Source organism: Falco rusticolus, chromosome 14, assembly GCF_015220075.1.
Source record: "Falco rusticolus isolate bFalRus1 chromosome 14, bFalRus1.pri, whole genome shotgun sequence".
Classification (NCBI taxonomy): Eukaryota; Metazoa; Chordata; class Aves; order Falconiformes; family Falconidae; genus Falco; species Falco rusticolus.
In genome coordinates, this window is record NC_051200.1 from 19914648 (window position 1) to 19939168 (window position 24521).

At 35.2% G+C, this 24521-nt stretch overlaps 1 long non-coding RNA gene across 1 annotated transcript; it reads left to right on the plus strand.

Moving 5' to 3' along the window:
- The first annotated feature begins 2513 nt into the window (after positions 1 to 2513).
- On the plus strand, positions 2514 to 22577 carry LOC119157315. The gene is made up of 3 exons (XR_005107488.1): positions 2514 to 2595; positions 10273 to 10280; positions 22567 to 22577. It is a non-coding gene; the product is annotated as an uncharacterized LOC119157315 (long non-coding RNA).
- The last annotated feature ends 1944 nt before the right edge of the window (positions 22578 to 24521 follow it).

Here is a 24521-nt window from a genome sequence, read left to right on the forward strand (position 1 = left end):
CTGGTTTTTTTTCAGCTCAGTTCTGAAAGTTTGTTGACCTTGTTTGCTGTCTACTGTGGCAGAACTTACTGATCATGACTGCTGCTGCTGATTTTCTAGATTCACAAACTATGTGTGTTATCTCTTGTTTGATCTTTCTGTATAAAGCTAGTCAGATAATTGATCTTTTTGGCTTGATGAGCTGAAGACCACTAACAATGAAACACAAACCAGAAAAAATACTTTGCAGTAACATGAAATATTTATTTGAAACAACAGTTTGTGTTTAATTTTCAGGACCTTAGTTTCTAAAACCACTTTAAATGTAAGTTATTAAGATCAGTGTGGTTTGAAATGAAAATTAAACTTGTGAACAAAACCTGTAGAGGCTTATAATTATAATTATATATATATATACACACAAAGCTTTTGTGCAAATTTTACATAATTTTACAAAGGTGACTGTTCCAAAACCCATACATTTAATTAATTTGCTATTTCATTCAGAATTGTGCCACTCTCAGCTTTTTTGAACATTGCATTAGGGGCTTCTGTGGAGCCCAGATTTCTAGTATTCAAACTTGTCTCTCTTTGCAGCATTTGAAATTAGTGGCAGAAACAGTCTCCTAGAGAGTGAGATGTGAATTAGCTATTAAGTGTTCTGCACTACCTCTGGCTGGGTATGGGTGAACCTGTAGCCAGTCTGGAGTAAAGGGTTTTTCACCATTCGTGTTAATGGGGTCAGGAATTACTTGTGTGCACTTAGCGCTGGGAGAAGTAAAAGTGAAGTCCTTGAGGACATATCTCATGGCTACACCTGAAGCGGATGTCTAATTTTCTTCTTATTATGTTGTTTTCTTGCTATTAACTGATCTACTCAGAGTAGTAAAAAAGCTTGGCCTCATGCCCTGAATTGTTGTCAGTGGACTTTCAGGCTTTTGTGTTTTATCTGGCAAACCTAAATCTTTATTGATTTTTTTATTTAATCACATTTCCCAGAGAAAGCATGGTGAATAAGCCACTAGACTAGGGTTTAAGAAATTTCAGCTTAAGCCTTTTTTCACCAGTTTTTCTCTAAGTCATTTAGGTTTTAGTACCTCAGTTACTCAAATGGAATAGATAACACTTCACAGTTTTACAGGATGCTTGTAAGGGTAATTTCATTAAAGATTTAAAAACTGATACTACAGTAAAAAGCCATCTGACTACAATTTCCTACCACACAAGATCGGTGCAAAAAGAACATTTCTTTGCCATACTGGTTTCAGAGTCCCTTGTTAACTTAGCTGAAATAAAACTCATCCAAACAAAGATAGTGCATAGTCTACTTGACATAGTTTGCATATTGTGCAAAGCAAATTTGACGTTATTGTGGTGTTTGGGCAAAGTCCTTGAAAATGGCAAGATCCAAGCCCTGATGAATACTGTGGCTTTGTAAACAGGAAATTAGAACAACATGTATTGTCAAGAAAATTTTTCACGTGAGATTGGGGTCTCATTAATGGTTTGACTCATTTTCTTCCATCTGTAATGCTGCATTGTTTTCTCAGACTCTTCTGCTTTTTGGGGTGTCCTTTAAACAGTGGAATAAGGCAATATAAAGCATCTTTTCCCTGTTTAAATCTGCTGCTCATGCTGCAAGTTTTGTAGTAATTCTTGTGTCCCAGACTTATTTCATCTAATTCTTTGGACAAAAAAAGTGATTTATAAAAAACAAACAAAAAAAACCCCCACACAAAACCAAACAAAACCACCCAAAATAAACGAACAAACAAAAAACCCCAACCAACCACACACACAAAATACCAAACAACAAACCAAAACTAAGCATGTAAATTCTGTGCCTTTAGACTTCTCTGAGGTAACTGTGCATCTTCATCATAAAGCCAGAGGGCCGTGTTCAATAGACTTTTAACTCTAATGAAGAGCTTATAGTGTTACAGATCTGCTAATAAGTTAGAATTAATTTACTTTATTTGATTTTATAAAATCATTTGGAATAAGAAATGTTTTAATGAAACTTGTAGTTGCACAGCAAAAGCTGCTATGAAATCCTCTGTACAGCCCTGTACCAAGGCCAGAAGAATGGGCTAGAATCATTGTTTAAAACTTAGGTAACAAATTTGGGATTTTACAGATTTTTTTTGTATTTGACTAGTTTCTGTATGTAGAAAGTGTATTGAAATGTCAGAATATAGAATTAATGGGAACTGGGGAGAGTCGACTGGAACAACTCGTAGTTACCTGCCAAGAAACTGTGAACTTTAGTAAAAGGTGATTCCAGCAGGAGGAGATCGCGACCACAGACTCATATACCACCTACCCAAATCGTACCCTCGACCCATTTCTGGACCTTTCTAAACTTTACTGCACAGAATCGGATATGGGAGGAGAGTATGTTAATGATTTTCAGGAAATACTGTGATTATGCATGAATACTTAATGAATATGTATGAATAAGTTCTATATATGCTGTATGATTTTGAAACTTGGTGTGCGTTGATTGTGAGAGGACTCACTCACGCATCCATCCGTCAATAAAGAAGTGTCTGCTTATCTGCATCACATTGGTGTCGATAAGTTCATCCTTCCAAGATTTCGGTAACAATAGCAGATGTAATTACCAGTTGTAATATCATTTATAAACCTGCTGGAATTTATAATCATCTTAAGATACTGTTTTCTTTCCTTTATTTTTAATTAAGCCACTATTTATCCTCAGTCCCTACTTAACATTTTATTTTTAAAATTGTAACCATAATAGCTATCAGACATGAGAGACAAAAGAAAGAAATAAAACATGGGAAAAAAAAGTACATATGCTGCCTCTAGCAAGGGGGGTATTAAAAACTGAAATGCCCCTATTATAATTGCAGTCATTAAGCCGTGACAAATTTATGAACATTATGCAGTCAACTTTAAACTAAACTAAAATATGGAAGACACTTAAAACAACAGTAACAAAAACAAACTAAAAAAAATATCTTCTGTTAACAGCAATAAACAGGCAAAATTTTAGCATATACTGAATCTTGAACACCAAATGGAAAACAAAAGCCAGCAAGTTTCCAATACAGAATCATGTGACGGTTATTAGCTATGCAGGTCCTGGGAAACTCTAGGTACAGCCCTCTCTGATCCTTTATTTTCCAGTTTCAGCTTTGCCCATGGGTCCAAAGGAAAAAGTATTTTCCTATTTCATAAATGGTTCTGTTGGGATGAGAGTCCTTCATCTGGGAATGTCCCTCAAAGGGCACTGGAAAGGTCAATACCTAGTCATCACATAGCTAGTGAGGCTGTGAAGTGCTGTGATAGCGAGTCCTCTGGCTGTTGAGTGTTTGAAATGGTCCGGTGACTGGAAATGAATGGAAAGGAATTATCAAACTTTCTTAGTATATTGTCAACAGCCCAGACTTTTTGATATTCCTTAAAGCTCTGGGACATGTTTAAGTATAGTCATAAGATGAACTATCAAGTGTCCTGCTCATATTATGTCCATCTGTTTTACACATAAAAAGCAACACACAGCTTTCTTCTAAATGAAATAGGAGATAATGTCATTGTTAGCATAAATTCAGAATGTTAAAGGATACCACAAACTAAACAAGTGATAGGTGTAAGCATTTTGGCATAGAATAAGTGAATAACAGATAATAAGGTAGTTCATTATGGAAACCACCTGTTTCTACCTTACTTGATCTCAAGTATGGAATTTTAAGATAAATTCCTCTCTTCCAAGACCACCTTTCTGTAGAAATCAATGTTTTCCAGTTACAAAGTAGTTGTTAATACCATACTTTTACTGTAATTGAAATATCTGATGGTTGTTTCCCAGTAAGAACCACTCGGAAAAAAATAGTAAAAAAGGATGTCACATTTTCATTACTTTAAATTTTTGCTTCTTGAAGCAATTAATCAATTATCCCTTAGTGAGTGTAAATGTCCATTTTAAATGTTAAGAAGAAATTCTATACTAAATAGGTTTCAATGCAGAATTTAGTCTTTTTGTGTGTGTAGGGAAATAAAGGTTTATAATCTACATTCTATAAATGTTACCTCATATTCCAATTGTATTTGTTTTAATTTGTTTGTTATTCAAACAAATGAGGTTATTCTACTTGAAAGATTCGTGTCCTTACTGATTATTTGATTAGGGGAGAAGCACATTAAAGATGAATGTTGGAAGAAGGAAAAGTGATTCATACTGGATGGCTTTGTTAAGTAAATTTCAGAAAAGTTTCAAACAAGGTAAATAATGCATTGCAATTACCTTAAAATAGCATAAATATGAAATCTGCAAAAGAGCCTGAGGCAAGCCTTCCAGAGTGGTCACCAGCAGGACCATGCTGTTCTCCACTGGAAGTGCAGAATGGAGCTTTGCTTCTCTTGCCACGGGTGGATTTTGTTTTCTGTGACTCCTACCCACTCCCTGTGGGTGTCTCTGCTGGGTCCATCTATCTGGAAGTTTTCTCAGCAGACACTATAAAATATCTTATGTTTTCACATACTTTTTACATGGCTGTAATGAACATAAATGGGACCTGTATAAGTATGGAAGGGCAGAAGGGATTGCAGGTTCTGTTTTTAGCTTTGAAAGAGAGATATAAAGAAAATGACAATATCCTGGAAAAGATGGGGGGGGGGGGGAAATCATTTTTTTGCGTTGGAGAAGCACAAACAGAAGAAAGCAAACCAGGAGATGCTGGTGCCTTGACTCTCACGGTGAAGTGTGGACCCAAAGAACCCAGTTCTGGCAGGTTTTCCCTGAGGGGCCGGGGCTGGTTCTGCTGGAGGGAGCTGTGGGAAGGGGCCTGGGCAGTGGGACAGTCAGCTGCCAGGCCGGGGTTACCTCAGTTGCTCATTCTCGCTTCTCTGCTACTTCAGGAGCTGGCTGGGCCGTGAGACTCCCCAGTGTGACTTGAAGCTCCCTGACTTACCAGCTAGGGAAAATAGGAGCATTATGCACTGCTTTGCAGATGGCATGTGAAATACATGATGGGCTGACGTATAGCTTCTCTCATCTGATGCTCGCAAGGAGTGGAATGTACCTGAATGTTATAACAGAAAGCTGACAAAGCATTAATGCTATTAAAAAAACCAGTCTGGAGATACATCTTTATAATTGTTTCATATTGTAGTTAAAAATTAAATAATTTCTCTAGACAAAAAGGAAAAAAAAAATCAATTAAACATTTTTAATGCTATGAATTTATGAAGGCCAAAACCAATGATCAAGCACAGAAAAAAATGATATGGGTGTGGGGAATAAGGAAATGTAATCCTAACATGAAGGGGAAATCGTCCCCATGGACGGAACGTAAGTTTTTGTCTTGCACTCTGTTCATTAATATGATGTGAAGCAGTTTGATAGTGATATGATTCTTCCTTAACACTAAGCTACGGATCTGAATGGCAGAGATACAAAACATTTTCCCATTCATTGTTGTATTTTACTTTCTCCCCGTGAATAGTTTGCAGTATTTCGCCATAACCAGGGTTAAGGTAAAAAATAAATAACATTCTTCCTTCACAAAAATAGGATGTAGCAATACATTGTTGGCACAGACACACATGCAAAGGTTTCACATTTCAAGTCAGAGATTTGTTTTGGACAGGATGTACTAACAGAAACTGTTTTATTCCCACCTTGCCTCTGAGCCCTTCCTCAGCTGAATGGTTGGAAGGAGGAGGAGATGGCATTTTGATGATCATATAACAATAGTTTACGTTTGCATAAGCTATGTTTGAATTGCATTATTTATTTTTTTGTATTAAACTGAATATTAACAGTGAAGTTAATTTTCTTGCTGAAGGATAGCCTAATTCTTGATTGACATGTTACAATAGCTATGAGGTGCTAAGAAGAATAGTGACTGGGGCTAAGACCCAGTGGCATCACATGGACAGTCTTGCTCCAGAATAACAAGGCACAGTATCAGTTCATCATTTATTTTTTCTTATTGCTTTCTGCTGGGCAAAATGGTGCACACTGGCCAAAAGTCTATATGAACAGCTTCCAAAGGCAAAAGTCTTCACCAGCAGAACCTTCCTGGTTTAAGTGATACCTGTTCTAATCTTTTAAAATACTCACCTGTGTTAAACACATTTCTTATAACAATATTGAAATACTTTCTGGCTTTCTGACATCATGACGTTGTTTTCATTAAATATAAATTTTAAATTAAAATATATATGTGCCTGTGATTTTAAGAATGTTTGAATTGTTCAATCTTAATTCAGTTATTAGAAACAAATCCTGCAAGAAGCTTTCTCACATGCAGTTCTAGAAATTTCAGTGTACTGCATAGCCTATCACAGATTATGTGGAAGTTATTTCATGTGGCGTACGGGAGGTCATTCGTGCAGATTCATAATTTTGCCATAGTTCATGTTTTTAAACAAACACCACTCTTATTAACTTACAAAGTAAACAAATTCATCTGCATATAAGGCATTAATTCTTGTTAGAAAGATTTTAAAGCATAAAATTATTATTCTGATTTCTTTCAAATGTAATTTTTATTACAACCTCATTTACTACTGCTGCTTTTGAAAATATTAATTTGCTAATTGGCTTCCTATAGCAAGACAGCTATGGGAATGTGGATTAAGCAAATAAAATCAGATGAGAGAATTTTGCAAAATGTGTAATAAATGTTATCAGGAAGTACAACTGTTCGCATCTGAAGTTAGAATTCTAAGAGAATGAGTTTATAGTCAATTCAAGGTCTGTGAGGAACATAACCGTATAACATGGAAACCTGGATGCAGTCTTAAAAATGTTACAAGTTTAGTAACTTTTTTCTTTAGAAAAATAATTCAGATATTACAGTTTCTCTAATCCACTATTTGAGATTCTGTTGCTATTTCACAAAAATCTCATTTCACTTACTAGTATCAGTGGCTAACTGTTTAAACACCTGTACATTTAATGTAAAATGTAACAAATATGAACATTCATAGTTATGAATTTCCTATATGTTACATATGAACACTTAACTGTACGCATTAGGAGCATGGAAGTGTCATACAGGTGGCTTTGCACAGAAGAAGTTTCATTATTTTAGTTATACTTGTCACGTATGACCTTAACGTTCTCTATGATTTTAAATGATTACTTAAATATTAGAAGGAGCTGTGTGATGAAACTTTGGAGCTGGTGTTTTGTTTGGTCTCTGCATTTGAGCTCAAGCATTACTACTGCGCCTTCCATTTAGAAAGTTCATTTTTACCAAAGTAAAATGGAAGCTGTGGTTGAATGCACAAAGGTAAGTTACTTTGCTTTTACAAATGTTATCAGCTGTTATTAGCAATTAGCTTACAGAGGACTTTTTTAAAAAAATGCCTAACTAGCAAGATGATATATTGTGCATTAACAAAAGGGAAATTTTTAACAAATATAGGTCATCTTTGAACAAAATTAGCATTCAACAAATTATTCTTGAGATACATCTCAACTTCAGGAAACCAAGCCTATAGACTGTAAAACGTGGTGAGATGCTGCCCTCTTCTGCTTATTCCAAACTCAGTTTTTCTCCACAGTGTCCACAGTGCTTCTGTGTCACAGATACTACCTTAGAATTTCTGTTTTGTTTTGTTTGTTTGTTTGTTTGTTTCTTAAATGTTTGCAACTACACTTGAGGAAGTAAGCTTACACTTAACGTTGACACTGTATGTAGGAAAAGTACATAGGATATTTTAGCAGATGTCTCCAATATATGTGACGTATTCTTTTAATTAGGTAGATAAAACAAAAATCCTGTTACTCTACTCTCTTACAAATGTAATATAGAGGAATTAAAGGATACAGGTAGACTTTAACCTGCACAAATTTGTCTTTTAATGAATTTACCCATTATCTGTTGCGTCCTCTTGATAAATCTGTCCTTTGCGACGGGGTACATATCTGCAACATACTGCCAAAGAATTGAGCAGATTTGTATCATAAATTGTAGCCTCTCTGGGTATAGACATACTGCTTTCATTCATAGCATTAGCAGTGAGTTCTAAGCATCTGGGCTTAAATTTTTTTTTTTTTATTTAGAGAGCGAGCAAGCTACTTTCATTTTCATAGGAGAAATAATAGCTTTACGGCTTATAAACTGCCCTTTAGCAAGAGGATATCCTTAATAGAAATGTGCTTGTGCATTTAGTTCAACTTTCCTGTAGACAATGTATCAGACATTGAAAATTAAGGGAATGAAGGCAAGAGAAGTGATGAAATGAATTTGTGTGTTACTTTGTCTTTGCATTACAAATTTGGGAATTTGACTCTCTTAGCAGTTCTACAATTCAGATATAGGTCTAATAAGGATTTCTGTTGGCTGTGATGTAATGGGTATAGAAATATAGTGCATTGTGAAAGTCTATTGTTAGGTATTTCAGTTATTAGAAACACTTCTTTTTAGAAGAAAACCTTTTCAGAAAAACCCTCAAAGTAAAATTCTGACACTGGCAAAGACTATTTCACTACCTACCTTCAGAGATACTTCACATTGCAAAAATGGCAATGCTTCATAGGAGACAGAGAATCTGTTCTTGTTACGTTTTTGCTATTGCTTATCAAGTTGCATTGTTTCCATCTTAACTTTATCTAAGCTTATGAGAAAGCAGTTACTGTAGAAAATACAAATTGTTTAAATCCATCTTTAAACCTAACACCACATTTTCTTTGGCAGTATCTCCAACAAAACACTTGTGACTCACAATCCAGTCAGTATGGCTTTTTGTAAACATAGTCTTTCCAGATATTTTGTGACATTTCTGTAATGAATCATCAGGCATGAAAAATGTACATTGTCATAGGCTAACACTGGGAGAAGTCACTAAAGTAATAGGTTATTATTGTGATTGTCATAGAATGGAGGTGGTTAAAGACAACTGTGATTCGGTGTATATTCTGACAAGTACATATATTATCGTGTCATTTCTAGGATGTTGATTCATTAACCTGTGGAAATCCATAGGAAATGTAACATTTATGGTTTGATTGAAATTTAGTTACAAAAACATGTTCAGTGACTATTACTGTAATAACAATGCTTCTCTGACTAGTACTGTATAAGTACATCTGTCCCAGTTTTCAACGTTACTTAAAAAGCTGATACAACCTCAATTTTAAATCAAGTGCTCCCTTCCAGACTAACAAAAGTGTTTTGGCAGCTGTAGCTGCCACCTCTGAATTACATGCAAGTATGAGAGAAAAGGTAAAGGACAGGTGATGAAAATCTTTTCTGGAAGAATGAAAATCCTTCACAACTTGTTTGCTTAGTACTGGAATGTTTTGTTTTCATGTCTATGATTTAATGAGCAATTACCTTGAAAATTACTGGGGTTTGGGTGGCATGTTTGGTATTCCAATAAATGTTTTTGTAAATTGACCATTAAAATCAGCTTAGCTGGACTTAGGTATAGTTTTGAGTTGTGAGGTTTTATTATGCCATTAATGAAAAATTCATGTTGTTGCTGTTATCTCAGCAAAAAAAAGCAAATATTTTCCACTTAATGCTGTGGCTATATCCTTGGACATCACAGACCAAGGCAGAGATTGATACAGCTGATGACAGTCTGGAAAGGAAAAGTAGCACTATTAGCAGAGTTATATTTGTTATTTGTCGGTAACTTTACCTGAATTGCTTAAAACAGTAGATTTTCACAGCCTAAATATGCATGTAACATTTTTGTTAAAATGTTTCTTCCTGTGAGTTTCATGAGCAGTGATTTCTTACATTCTGGTTCTACACTGTCATTATGAATCAAGAGTAATGGTGTCCATATGCACCCATTCAGATTGTGGGGAGACAAAGTATGGACACATAACAGAAACAGGCGTCAAGGAACAAATGGTGTGACATGTTCTTTGGTGTCTGCTTAGGTAGGAAGGCTGGAAAAAAACAGAGGTCTTTTCAGAGTGTTCCAGTACCTGCTGACAACTGCTTTGCACAGTAATTTGATACGATTTATAATTTGCTGTTTTTAACAGTTCTCCAGATGCTGTTATCCAATAAAATCAGTATGAACAATATGAATAGTATGAAAAAAATAGTAGAAGAGTATTCCCACATAGAACTGTATCTCTTGTATGTAGAAGTGCTGGGCGTTCTTACCAAATTTAATTTTGCCACATATTATTCCATTATAATGTAATGTACTAAGAAGGGAGATAACTGTAAAAGTTAGTGTGATATCAAAACAAAAGTACAAAATAAAATACACCTCCTTGTTTTAATGGTCAGTTGTTAATCCTGTGATAGTGATTCAAGCAATCCCTTAGTGACCTTACAGAGCTTGGAGGAGGGGAAGTGGGTGCTTTGAATAGTGTAGTACTTCCCTCATGGATTATTTGCAGGACAGTGCCTGACAGAGACACCTCTTACTGCCCATTCCATTGAGCACTCTTGCACCGTGGTAACTGATAGTCTTTCTACATGTAAGCTATACAAATACAAAATAAAATGTGGCTGTCAAAATCTACAGGATGTTAGAAATCATATTCAAGATTGGAGGCTCTATTCAAGCTGTGAAGTCTGTTGCAGAAAAAAAAAAATCTGGTTCTTTTTCTCCTGTAGCCAAAGAAAAAGGTCCTTCCTGAAATGTCACCTCCTACATGTTTTCCATGTTAATCGTCCCTTCCTCCTTTAGTTGTGGTCTCAGGACTTTTATTTGTGACCATACGATGTTACCAAGATGTATTCCAGTGGAATTGGTACTGCGCTTGTGTTTGGAATGTAAGAAATACAGTCTGTGTTCTAGTAATGATGGGCTGAAATTGAAAGGTCTCTTGGAATACTAGAAATCTATCAACAGATGGAAATACTACTTTGGTAGTGTTGGATTTCTGTCATGCAAGAGAGAGAATAATAGGAGAGTATGTGCAATCATGACTCGGTTTGGTGATGATGTTTCTTCTGGGTATAAGCTACTGACAATACAGATGCATCTTATACATATGCAGAGATATAGTACATTTACCTTTTGTTGAGTAACTTGCTGAGATAGGACACGATGCAAATTTAGGTACCAGGAAGCTGAGAAATAAACTAGGCAAATTAGCAATAAGATAAAATGAAGTAGTTCTGCTTTGATTGTAGCTAGACTGGTAGAATATTAGCAAGAAGGAAAAGTATTAAATTTGGAAATTCACAAAGCCACATTTCATTTGTCTATAAAATGCTTACAAAGTTTCAGAAGTGTGGTAAACTCTGCACTGTTGAAGTTGTGGCTACAGATGCTTTAGAATCTGAATTCTAGTTCTAGACCAACAAACCTTTATTAACATTTGAACTTGCTTAGTAGCTGTGTTGCAGAATGGGACAAATGAACTTCTGAGTTGCAGTGTTTATAGTGGGACAGCTTATGTACTACCACTTATAGTCTACTGGTGTTCTGGAGGTATGTGTGGAATGGCTGCTTTTACTGGGATTTTACTGTTTGCTCAGAAGTCCTTAGATAGGGAAAAGTATTAAAAAACAAAACCAAAAAAACCCGAGATTCTTTGGAAACATACTATTCCATATAGCTATTGCAACCTTCCCATCCAGTGCAGGATGTTCCACAGGATTAAGAGGGTGACTGAATAGATACAGATGGTGACAAATCCCTGACCTATCATGAAGTAGAAAATGTCATAATAGGCAAATACATTAGGATAAATAGTTGTGATCAGTTTTTGCATACACAGTTGCCAAAAAATGCTGCTATAGAGGAATGTAATGGGATTGATAGAACAATCCTTGTTTATTAGCATGGAAATCTAATTCTGACTTTTGTAAAGCTATAAGTTAAAAAATTGACAGGTACCCTGATATAAAAGGTATGAAATTACAAGTAGATTGCCTATAGGTTTAGATATGTACTCAACAAAATTGCTCAATGGGAAATTAATGAATTGAAACATGAAGATGAATGAGATGCAGCATAGAGCTATAGACTTCAGTGTAGATCACCAGTCAATGAACTCAACAATAGAAAAAGATATTTATATTGGTAACTCTAGGATACCAGAAATTTAATTATGTCCAGAGCAGGTAAGAGAGTGTCCATCATAGAAGTAATAAATAGACAGATAGACAGATGTTTCTTAGCTTGCTACTGGATCTTAATCCCTTTTAATTCTATTCTCTGTTCCCCTGTGAAGGAGCACAGAGAATACTAAACTCAGTCTGAACATTTCACTTTCATTTTCTGTATATAATGACAAAAATCTCAGATCTTATTTCCTGTAGGAGTTAGTCTTGAATATCTATTAGTGGATAGTGACATGTCACTCAAAACAAGAGTTTTATAAACTCTCTTCAGCCCTGATATGCCTATTCTGTATTCAGATCAGTTACCAGAAATTACTGTGTCTTAATGTGATGTAAATATTTTAATATATTTTACAGCATAGCAATAACGGCAAAGAGGAAAAAACAAATTTTCTGTGTCTAAAGAGGCAACTCAGGCAGGCAGGAGAGGTTTTGCATTTTTCCTGCTGTCATGCAGGAGAGTGAGATTGTACACCCTGAGCTCTCAGCTGAGCCCTTCCCTTTTCAGGCAGCGGCCAGGGATCCGAGGGACTGCCACTGCTTGGAGATTTAATAACATTAATAGCATTTAATAATGCTGCTACCTTAACTAAAGCCAAGTGCCAGCTTGTGTTTTAGAATGATAGACATTAGATAAATGTGCTATAAATTTAGAGTGTATTTCTGTATATAGCTTCCAACATGTCTAAGCTGTTTACATTTGCGGGTTTGACCACAGTTTCATGACCACAATTGCATTTCTGTATGCACTTTGGAAAATGGCTCTGTATGGGCTTTAGCCTGCAGATCTGCCTGTTGCTGTATCGCCGCTGGGGAATGTGGGATGTCTGGATCCAACACCATGTCAGGCTTTCTTTAAAAAAGAAGGCACCTCTACTGCAGAAGCCAGCTCAGTATTTCTGCAAGGTTTTGACAATACTGTAAGAAAATACTAGGTCTAGTCGATGTGGATTGTGGATAATGCTCTTAAGATCTGTCTGTTGTCCTAGTTGATAAGGTAGTTATGGGGATGTATAACATTATATGAGGACACTCAGAAACTGCAGTAAGGACAACTGTATAAATACTTAAAAGTTGGATTCTGGAATTGAATTCAGAGATGAAGTGTTTAATTGAGATAAATCACCAGTATTCTGAATGATTATGCTGTCATTAAGTATCTGTTGGGACATGGTTGTCTTTTCCAAGACCTCTAAGGGAAGTAAATAAAATGTACCAGTACAGTTTATGCTTGTGGCTACATCACACCATGAACACTCAGGGGATGTTTCAGGACATAACCACAGAAAACATGCAACACTTGAAAAGCAGTGCTAATAGTCTGCCAGAGAATTTTCACCCCCAAATATACTGGTGAGAGTAAGAAGAGGCTAATATTTCTGAGTAATGAAAAACACAATAGTTTTTTTAAAACATATTGAAGTTTAATATCTCTGGGACTTTACGACATATAGTGTATTTTTTATTGCTATTTTTGGTTTGTTTTTGCTAAGGTCAAATACATCACTGTATGTTTACGATGCAAAGCAGAAAAATTGCTTGCATGGGTAAAACTTAAGAGAAGCTAAAATATTTGCAAATAAGAAAAGATTGTTTGTTTTACTCTAAGTAAATATAAAGGGTTAGCTATCCCAATATCAGCAGTAAATTTGTTTGAGCTTCTTACTGAACACAGAAAGAAATATAGGAAAATTATGCAGGAGAGGTAAGAATAAATCCAAACCATACTTCCTTTTCTTCATGCTGCTAGCTAAATTCATGGTTAAATCCTGCTTGAACTTCTTGGATTAGTTGCTTGAGGTGCAACAAATAGTTTTCATCACAGAACAAGGAGATTAGTGTGGGTATAAAATTGAAATTAATAAAATTATGGGTGTCTGGAAAAAGGTGAAAAGAATTAGGGACATTAAATGAAAACAGCAAGCATGAGAATAAAGCCAAATAAAAGGAAATCAATCTATGCACAAGGCATTAGTAAAACCACAGAACTCCTTTTCTTAAGGTTTAAGTGATCTTTGCACCAATGCCTGCTTTATAAAAGTGTTTATTAAAAACCAAAGTTGTGATAACATATGCAAATGATGGTTTCAGAGTACAAAGTATTACTAATGCCAAAACAGAACAGGGGTGCAAATACTGTAGAGTTGCAGGGAAGTGTTCTCTGTTCAAAGCTGTACATACAAAAGCTATAGTAGTTTATAAGAAGCATTAATTAGCTATTCCTTTGAATCTTACATATGTTTTAAAGACGTTTAAATATTTTGTATGTTTACATTTAAATATTTAGTATTCCAGCTGCATAAATGTGACAGTACTGGTTAAAATTATCACAGATTTTATTTGAGAAGATGCATCACTGAAAAAAAGATTGAACTTTTATCTTTCTGGTAGAATGTTTGGATACAAATCTTAGTTCTCAGGCAAGAGAAAATATTAATGAACCAAATCCTTGGGAAATATTTGTGGTGTTCTTCTATATAAGATTTTTCTTTTTTCTTCAGCTTCATATTTTGGGGGGATCAAATGAACTGCAGGTTAAAGCTGATGACTACTTGTGGTACATTAACCTTAGTTGGCTACCAGACACCCAACAGTCTGGTTGCTCATTACCCCTCCTCAATAGGACAGGAGGAGAAAATAAGATGGGGGGTGGGGGGGGTGGGGAAGCTCTGGGATAGAAATAAAGACAGAGAGATCACTTGCCAGTCACTGTCACAGGCAAAACAGACTCAGCTTGGGAAAAATTAATGTATTGCCAATTAGGATGGTGAGAAACAAAGACAAATATTCTATGTATAAACAGGAATTTAATACAATTATTGCTTATAGATGTACATATGAATGTGGAAATTATGCTTTAAAAACAGCACAAATGTGTATTTTTCTTTCCTTAGGAGACTCAGCAACTTGTAATTTAATCTTGATTTTAGACTTGTTAGTGTGAAGTACATGATTTCATACTAAAGTCATGAGTCACAATGACACCAGCCTTTCTAGATTCTCCCTTCCCCCATGAGTACTTGCCCATACTCACTGTTGGTGAAAACATATCAAGCAGATTTAATTCAGTACTCCTGCACACAACACACGTTAAGCTATAGAAGAACTACGTACATCACAAAAATTTTGTGATGAATATGCCAACTTTGTCCCTTCAAAGAGAAGCATTTGGATGAACACTTCTCTGAAAACTGTTTCTTACCCCCATGTATTAACATTAGAACCATATATTAACATCTCTATTTCAAATCAATCTAAATCATACCTTTAAAGTTTTGAAATGGCCTTTGAAGTCAACACAAAACATTGAAAATTTTGCTTGAAGCATATTGCAACTACTTTTCCATTTAAAAAGCTGGTATTGGTACAGACAGGTTAAGAGGGTGTTGAAATACATATTTAAGAAGGGATGTGAACTAGGTTTACAAGCAAAAGGAAGTTTACATCAAACTACCATGTTTTAAGGTTTAAAAAATAAACAGACAACAAAAAACCAAAACTCAACAAACAAAGGAAAGAGTTAGTTTAAGGATACCAAGACAGAAATGAAACAAAATAACAAAGATCATCAAACAAATGAAAACCAGACTGCTTGAATCTCCTGGCAACATTTATGCTACCCAAAAGTACTGCCAAATCTAACAAGTTCTCAGATGTACAAAAATGCCAACATATTCCAACTGGAATATATTTATAATATCATAGATTTGTCAGCCTGTTCCCTGAATAATTTCCTAAAGAGAAAACAAATCTTAATCATCAAGATTTTGATAGTGTGTTACCACAAACAATATTTTGTTTTTAAATCAATTTTACAATTAAGATACTTTGAAATTTCAAACTGGCTCTGGGCAACGTATTGTTTTGTGATATGCCTCATTCACGTGTGTCAGGTCCATTCATGTCTTATGATGATCCATGTTACTGAAATGACATGATAAATATTTTCAATATAAATATATTTTACGTTTTGAAGGTCAGGGGGTGAGTTTGGTTTGTGCTGTCTCAATGTATCTTAAAGTGAGTTAAAAGATGCCAAAGAAAAGAAAGAAAAAAAAACCTCAAAAATTTTGATGTAAAAGAAAGTTTATGTTGCCTCCTTACCTGGTAAACTGACATAAATCTTACTGTTACTGTTTTGCAGGAATTTTCAATTCCATAAAATTGTGAAGTGACAAATTCATTTTGGTATTTAATCTATTGTAATAAAGTTCTCGCAAAGCACATAATTATAGAATAATGCCAAACATAAAATACAAATTTTCATTTTGAATTATAATTGAAGGTACTTGACAATCCTAAAAGTCAGATGCTGTGATAGGAAGAAATGCCATCCAGAAAAGCTATGCTGGGCCTAAGAAATTCTTAATGTAATATAGGGTTAAATTGCCTACCCTCTCTAACAAATTACCTGTTTTGCAAAAGTGAACCTAAATAGTTAGAATAAATAACTTGGTAAGGGGAGGTAACAGGTAGGCAAACTGGGTGACATAAAATTCGAGTAGATTGCTGAGACATATTCAGTTCCAGGAAACCTGGGTGCAGTAAGGAGTCTCACTTCTGATGTGTTGCTCTTTTTTTTGTTCTGTTTCTCCTGCCTGTTAGTTCTACATTAAATTGATAAGATTATCTTTGAAAATTTCTTCAGGTTCAAATTGAAATTTTGACAGAACTTGGCAGATGAACAACACTTAAAGTGAGCAAATTGGCATGAATATATGTTCATGTATCTGCTGTTATACATAATTAGTAGCAGTGTTTGAGCATTAAGGTCTATCTATAAACAGTGGGGAAAAACAAGGAACTTGTTTGTATAGCAATCTACACTTATAAAATCTCCTTAAAAAACTAAGAAATCATCTTTTATTTGATAAGGTCTCTACTAAAAATTATTTCCCCCTCTCCTTTAAATATTTGTTTAGTGGTATCTCAAGGATCTGTGAAAACCAAGGCAGAAAGGGCAGATGTAGTTCATTAGGTGGGGAGAGATGATGCAAGGGTAGTGGAGCAGCTGAACCCTTTTTGTGATTATGGGTATGCAGCTTGGTCTGAAACCTGGGAAAGACAAGGCTGCCAATGTCATAAGGCTCTCTCTTCCCTCCCTTGTGTCCTCTGGCAGGTGTGTCTATGAAGCCTTTAAAATCCAAGGAAAGCAGCAACTCTCAGTAGCACCTGTATCTTTTGCTTCCACACTGTTTAATCAGTGAGATTTTTGAACAGTAAGGTGTCTTAAATAGTTTTTATTTACAATGTTGACATAGCTAAACAGATTGACGTAACATATAATTTAAGGCTGGAACAACTTAGCTTTGCACATATTTCAGCAATAGTATATTAAATGGAGTAGTAGTGGTATGATGTGGTACAGAACGACTGCAGTAATGTGCATGGTTGTGCATTGGCTTTTTTCCAGCATTTCTTTCTAATGAATGAGCTTTTTCTTGTTCTTGGAAGCTGTGTTACTAAAGCGGTATGTTCAAAGCTTGGTCTGGATGATTTTTCTTCCTTTGCCTTCCTCAATAAAAACTGCTAAAAAGGCTTAAGAACAAAGGGAGGGTTACAGGAAATTATCCAGGCCACCTCCTTTTGCTTTTCTTTCCTCTTGTTGGAGGGTGAGAGAATACAAAGCATTATTATGTTATCTCTCTGTTCATTATGAACATATGAATAGAGCAATTTCCTTATTCACACATCTTTACAAATTGCTAGCTTGACTTCCTGTCATTTAAAACTACAAATGTGTTTAACAAAGAAAGTAATGGAATCATAACAATTATTACAGGCATTAGGGTAATATAAAAAGCTCATTGGCTTAATTAAAAGCTGATTACTTTACAAGTAAAGGTCTAGGTTGCATCAGCTAAACAGTACAAGGAGAAAGTACCCAGCAACTTCACAACATCAATTATAATTTCAGAAAGGTAAGAAAGCTGTTATTATTTTTAGTTTAGTTTTACATTAATGATATTTGTGCTTCAATTTAGTTTTCTTATTAAAAAATAAACCAGCCAAAAAACAACCAAACAACAACAACCAAACAAACACACACACCCCAAAAGAAAAAACAAAACCAAAAAAAGAAAACCCCACAAAAAAACCTGTAGGAAAGGATTGGTCTTCAAAGCAGTAAGCTTTCTTAATGTAAGTCCTGCAAAACAATGAAGCAGACACCTGATGTTAAGCACTTACATAGACCTGTCAAAGTCAGTAGAATTAAATGCTCAAAAATAAAGCATCTGTTTAAGTGCTTGGCTGATTTGGGCTACAATTAAAGATTTAGCTCAGCAAGCATAGATATAAACTTAAAAGTTATATGTATTATATTAGTCTTCTAGGAGCCATAAAATTAATGACAATTTGCCTTAGACTGAAATTTTATTAGGTCGTAGTCAAACGATGACAGGTCCCAGTGGCACAGTTGCTTGAGGTCATTTCCCAATGCTTCTTTGCCAGGGGCAATTCAGCTTGGAAAGGATTATAGAGATTTTATAGAGACAGCATGTCTTACAGGACATGTTTGCTGAGCAGTACCATTCTACCTATAAAAGATAATACCAGGGGGTTCAAGACCTCTTTGAGATGACTTTGTTTATTTACTTTCCTGTAAAGGAGGTGTCATTAAGAGTTCATGTTCAATAAGGGTATACAAGTTGTTTTGAATTATGAACACAAATTGCACAGGAATCTGGATTTTTTAATTTTTTATTATTTCCTTACAGGCTCAGAATTCTAGAAGTCTGTCTTTAGGTTATTGTGGGCATCCTCTAGCAAAGATGTTATTGTAAGACTTACGGAATTCTGAATTGAAGAGCAGCATTTCTTGCAAATGGGGGACAAGGCAGGCCGGCTTGTATAACAAGCGTATAACTGTATGTGTTTAATGTTTGTTACTTTTCTAGACATATAGGTTATATTTGAATGTTTCTGCTTCCTCTTAAAATAAACTATAGCAGGTTACATTACCTTCAGTAGTGGCTTACGTTATGTATTCTTTTTTTATGCTAAAATGGGCTATGATAATTCGCAGTGTTAAAATAGAGTTTAGCTAATGAGTGGAGGAAGTAAGTCTTTGAAGGGTTTCGGATTTTTCTGGCAAAGCATATGTTTTGAGGCAACCAAAATAATTTTTGCAGTGAAGGGGACTGTATCAGTAGGAACGTTTAAAACACCAAAATATTTCAAACACAGAGGCTCTTTTTGTTATTATTGCCATGTTCAGGCCATGACTTGCTCTTGGAATCTCATAGGTCTTGGGCAGCCTTTCACTGCAGCAATTGGTGAGTAACCAAAAAAGGATAAGGAAAGTCACAGACAGCTCTGTCTGGTTGATGTCTTAACATTTATATCACAAGAAATATTTCTTTTGAAGATACTTAGGAAGTAGTAGTCAAATACTCTTCACTAGGTTGAAAGTATTTCCCACACTCTTCAGAGTACAAAACACAATCTGGTTCACTGCAGGGAAAAAAAATAAAACCGGTGTATGTGGAATATGCTGCAGGACATGGCAGGGGCTCTGTGGCAGAAGGTTACTTGATTGCTCATTAGGTGAGAGTGAAACCCTCCTACACCCCTAAGATCTAATTCACTGAATATTTTTGTACATGTTCTGAATAAAGGTGAATGAAACTTTACCACTATTTAGAATACTGAATTACAATACTAGACACCTAAAGTATCACTGAAAGTTGTAGTTGAACCATCAAAACTAGAATAATTCAACATTTAAAGTCTTCCGAGTGATTTCCCCCGCTCCCCACCATTCCCTACGTAAAGTTGTTTCAATGATCTATGAAATGCCACACACGTACACATTGGATTTGACATGCAACTAACTCTTACCCCTGGTAGTTATACCATTATAAGACAGTTATAAGATGTAACAGTGACTGCAAAAAGTGAGATAGCTGGATCCAGGGGGAAAAATATTTATAATTTGGATAAAATATACTAAATGCTGTGAATGAACTACAATTTAACTTCTACTCAGTAGAACACCTGTCAATATTTTATCAATTTTCAGTGGGGAAAAAAAATACCACCAGAACCAAAAAATATAAAATAATATAATGTACCCCTCAAGCAGTCAAAATTCCCTGACTTTTTTCCAGATAAGTTCTTCAGTGTTCACATTGAAACCAAAGATAAACAGTCCTTTGATTAAATTTATCAGTTATGACCTGCTACAGTACTGTGCTGTAATTTTCTGTGAATGTAGTTCAGGAACACATCACATTTTTGAACACTTTTGCAGCATCCACCAGCACAATTGCATTGAAATAATGGTGAAAAATATCCAGATAGGTCACTAATGAATTGTAAGGTATTTGTGATAATGGAGAATGCACTTTCCTTTCTGTCTAGATGTTAGCTGGACTTCTTTTAAGTAATTTAAAAATTACTTAAGGCAACAGGTACAGATGTTTAAGGAAACATGTATGAATATTCATTTCCTGTACCCAATTAACAGACATCTTTTATTCAGAATAATAATTTTTCTTTTTAGCCAAAAATTCCAAAATGACAAAGGAAATGCTGATAAAATAAGTGCTGAAATCTGAACAGACAGACCATCTTTAGAAATGTGAAGAAGTTACTTCTTTTACAGTCTTTTTTCCCATATATGTAGGAAGATGCCAGCTGGGTGGTGTGGTGATGGCCTCCAAACAGCGTGGCAGTGGCAGGTCTGGGAAGTTTGCTTTCCCCTGATGAGTGTTCCTGCTTTCTGTAACCAACGTCTGGCAGCAAACAGTTAGAAGGCAGAGTTCAGATAATGTGAAACTCTGAGGGTTGGTTTCTTAAGAGCATACTTCCAATTGGTCAGAAGGTGCTGGGTATGGCAGAAGTGGTACAAAGAATTACTGTTGTGTCACTGCTCTGAGAGAGCTTCCTGAGAGATATTCCGTAGGAAAAAACTACTGGAGAAATGAATGGGAGGTTCTTGGCTGGCTTGCTCTAGGTTTTTTCTTTTTCTTCCATGTTAGAATGGATTCCCGTTTTAAGAAACTGTACAGTAGAAAATGATGTGTGGTAATCCTTGCAAGCAACTATCGTCGTTGAAATCTTTATGAGCAAGGAAACAGGTTAAAGGCAGGGAATGGATAACAGGCGAGACATGCACCGGAGTTCCACAAATTACTCTGCTGTAGCTACTGCAATCTCAGACTTTGCCTACTTTTTCTCCTCTCTTCCAGTAATGCACAGCCTTCTGGCACCATTACTAGTATTCAAAAAACTGCTTTTCACAAATCAACTGAAAAAAATGTCCACAAGTATGAAAATTTTATCATAAAATCTCAGCAAAGCATAGAAAGAAAAAGTTTCCTTTACTACGCTTGGCCTTTTATTCCAGAAAAGCTTTTTCCTTTACTTTGATGTCTGGGGAATTTCCCTTCTAGTGTTTCTCCAGTTCTCAGTTGACCTGGATAATTTTGCAGGTCTGGTTCTGTGAATTTTTTGATCAGTCATCTCTAGGAGAGTGCTCAGATATTAGAGTGATGTAAGATTATTATCTTGTTTAGATTACAATACTGGTTATAATATACGTGAATTTACGTCCACATTTTAAACCTGATATTCAAACTATGCACTTGGTAAAGAATTGAATCCATACTTGTTTTGGTTTTGCAGATGTATATATTTGAAGGTCTACTAGCAGTAGCAGTCAAAATGGACTGAATGGAATGAGCAGGAGTTGGTCAAAGCCCACGATTGCTGCTTGTGGATGTGTCATTTCCCTTTACTAATTCACCTTTCACTTCAATGGAGTAATAACAACTTATGCTGGTGATGTGGCAGCCCAAAAATGGGGAAAATATTGTTATCTTTTGAAAAGCAATAGGAAATTTTACTATAGTGGCAATTGAAAAGGATTTCCCACAGTTTATTTTTTGTACAGAATAAATAACTCTGGTAAAATGTCTTCTGGAACATTGTGTTTTGTATAATGAATGCCTACTCTTTACTAGCAGTATTAACAGCAGTACTTAAAATTTTGTTGTCAAAGACTGTTAGCAGTGTTGCAGGTATAATGTGAACACCTGGATTATTCATTATTCTACCTCTTAATATATATAGCTCATAGGAACTTACATAAACTGACATTATAGTCAGTTTCTATAATCTGAGATGGCTAAGAAAACATTGCTATTTTCTGTGGAAAAAAAAAAAAAAAAGTGATTACCAAACTTAAAATTATGGAGCAATCCATATCAGCTTGCAGTATTCAGAGACTCTTGCTGTTGGTCTTCTGTTGACTTTTTTATTTATGCTTTTCATTTTTCCTTCCCTGAGATGTAAATACCTACAGCCCAGAAATCACTCTCATCAGGCAAATAGTTGCTAACCGATGGTATGAGTACATAACTGCTCTCCTGTTGAGCTAGTTTTTATTTACGTTTATTCCTCAATTGATTACCAATCTTGGAAATGTCTTGTACAACAGCAGATTCTGCCAAAATTCATAAGCAAATTAGCTCACTGTCGACATTTGGAAAAACTGCTGTTCAATGATTTAGGCACCTGAAACAAATAGTCATGAAAAAAAATGCTTTGCAATAAGGAGAGAATGAGAAGAAATAATAGGGAAAGAAAAGTATGTATTTAAGGTCACCTTTACACTCCCTAGATTTTGCAACGCAGACTACTTAATGCTCTGTAATGTATTTCCTATGACATTACTCCTTATGTCTTTCTATAGCTAAAGCGTTTCACAAGTGAAATTCATTGGCTCTTCAGCATACAGAAGTTAAAGGCTGGACATTATATGAAGAGTCATTTTTAAACCCTGGCCTCTCTTCAACATAAAATACAGAAATGGCGTTAGTACTTCTGACAAAGACCTCGCTTCTTCACTGCTCTTTATTCTGCCAGACGATGAGTAATACCTACAGCTCTTATACCTGTTGTAATGACAGCTGCCTGGCTGCTGCTTTTTGGGGTGAGGGAGTTGAGTGGGACAGATCGGCTATTAAATCTGGTCAAATAATATGCAAGACAGCAGCAACAGGTTCTTTAGAAAAGATCCACCGCAGGGTACTAAACAGTCAAATCCATTAAATCCAAGGAAGTGTCACATAGGTTTGGTAAATTTTTTGTCTTTCCTAACTGCCCATCGATGACTGCCTGTTAAAGACAGAAGGACACAGAGCCTTGCTCTGCTTGGGGAGGACTATTCCGATGTTCTTACACTGGGTTCCACAGATTATAATTTCATGGCTGTTACATTAACATAATCTTTCGGAGTCTAAAATCTTTCTATTTCAAGATAAGATTCCTGGCAGAGGGTATTCTTTCTTTTCTTTGGGTAATCTTTCCTTATAAACAATTTTATTTGGAAAAGAGAACAAAGGCTTTCAGGTGAAAAATAGAACAAGCTTTCAGGTGAAGTCTTCCTTCAGATCTTGAATAAAAGAAGCAAACTTCAAAGATGAATATAAGTTGAATTTAGCTGCATTACTTTATAAATGATTTAGCTTTACAAACTTTAGTAGGTCATTTGAAGAACAATATCTACCTCTGCTGTTTGTAAAAGAGCCTTAAAAATAATTTAGGATTTCTGTGATTACAGACTAGTTAGGATTTCTTCAATTTTTATCCTACAGATATAGTTTCTTCAAAAGTTTCGTGAGAAAGATAAGAATTGCTAAAACTAAACAAAAGTATTTAAAATAGCTGGCTTTTTTTCAGTGGGTTTTTTTTTGGTTTTGGTTTTTTCCAAGAACAGAAGGTTGCAGAAGTGACAAAAGTGTTAATGTCTATCAGCAGAATGCCAAAATCTTGAAGACTTTGTGAGAGATGGATACTACTTCAGCTACAACTGCAAAAATACCTTAGTTCCCTGAGATAAATCTGATTGTATGGTGGCATAGCAAACTTAATATTAATACTGCTCTATCAATGTGATTGAAGGAAGAATAGAAGTCTGGCATTTGAAAGTTTTAAAAAATGTTTTGTAAGTGTCACTGTGAGAAGAAACTTTGTTTACTTATCTAAGCAGTTATGGGTAATACAGATTTATTTTTTTTTTCTTTTCTGATGGCCTACCTTCTTCCATATTTTCTACAGTTAAATCTATATTGTCATTGATTTTAAAATAATATGGGTTAAACATCCTAGTTAATATTAATTTATGTCTATGTAGAATTTAAAAAAACTTTTAAATAATCCATTACAAAAAATTATGTTTAAATGCCTGACCTTCCATGTTTTATTATAAAAGTAATAAAATCTTTATTGGACACTTCATAGTCCATTAGAAAAAAAATAACAACAGAGGAGAAAAAAAGTGTCCCCTGGACACTTATACATCTTTAATTTATAATAAATAAAAAATTATTAATAGAAATTCTGAAAATCAGTTTTCAAAGCAAAAGAATACTACCATTCTGCTGATTTCATTCCTTTTAAGGAATGGATCTGCGGCACCTCTTAGAAGGTGTTTCAGAGCATGGTTCATGTTAAAAGCTCTGTGTGTACAAGCTCAGGGTAATAGCTATTCTTTTGACAGCTTTGTTA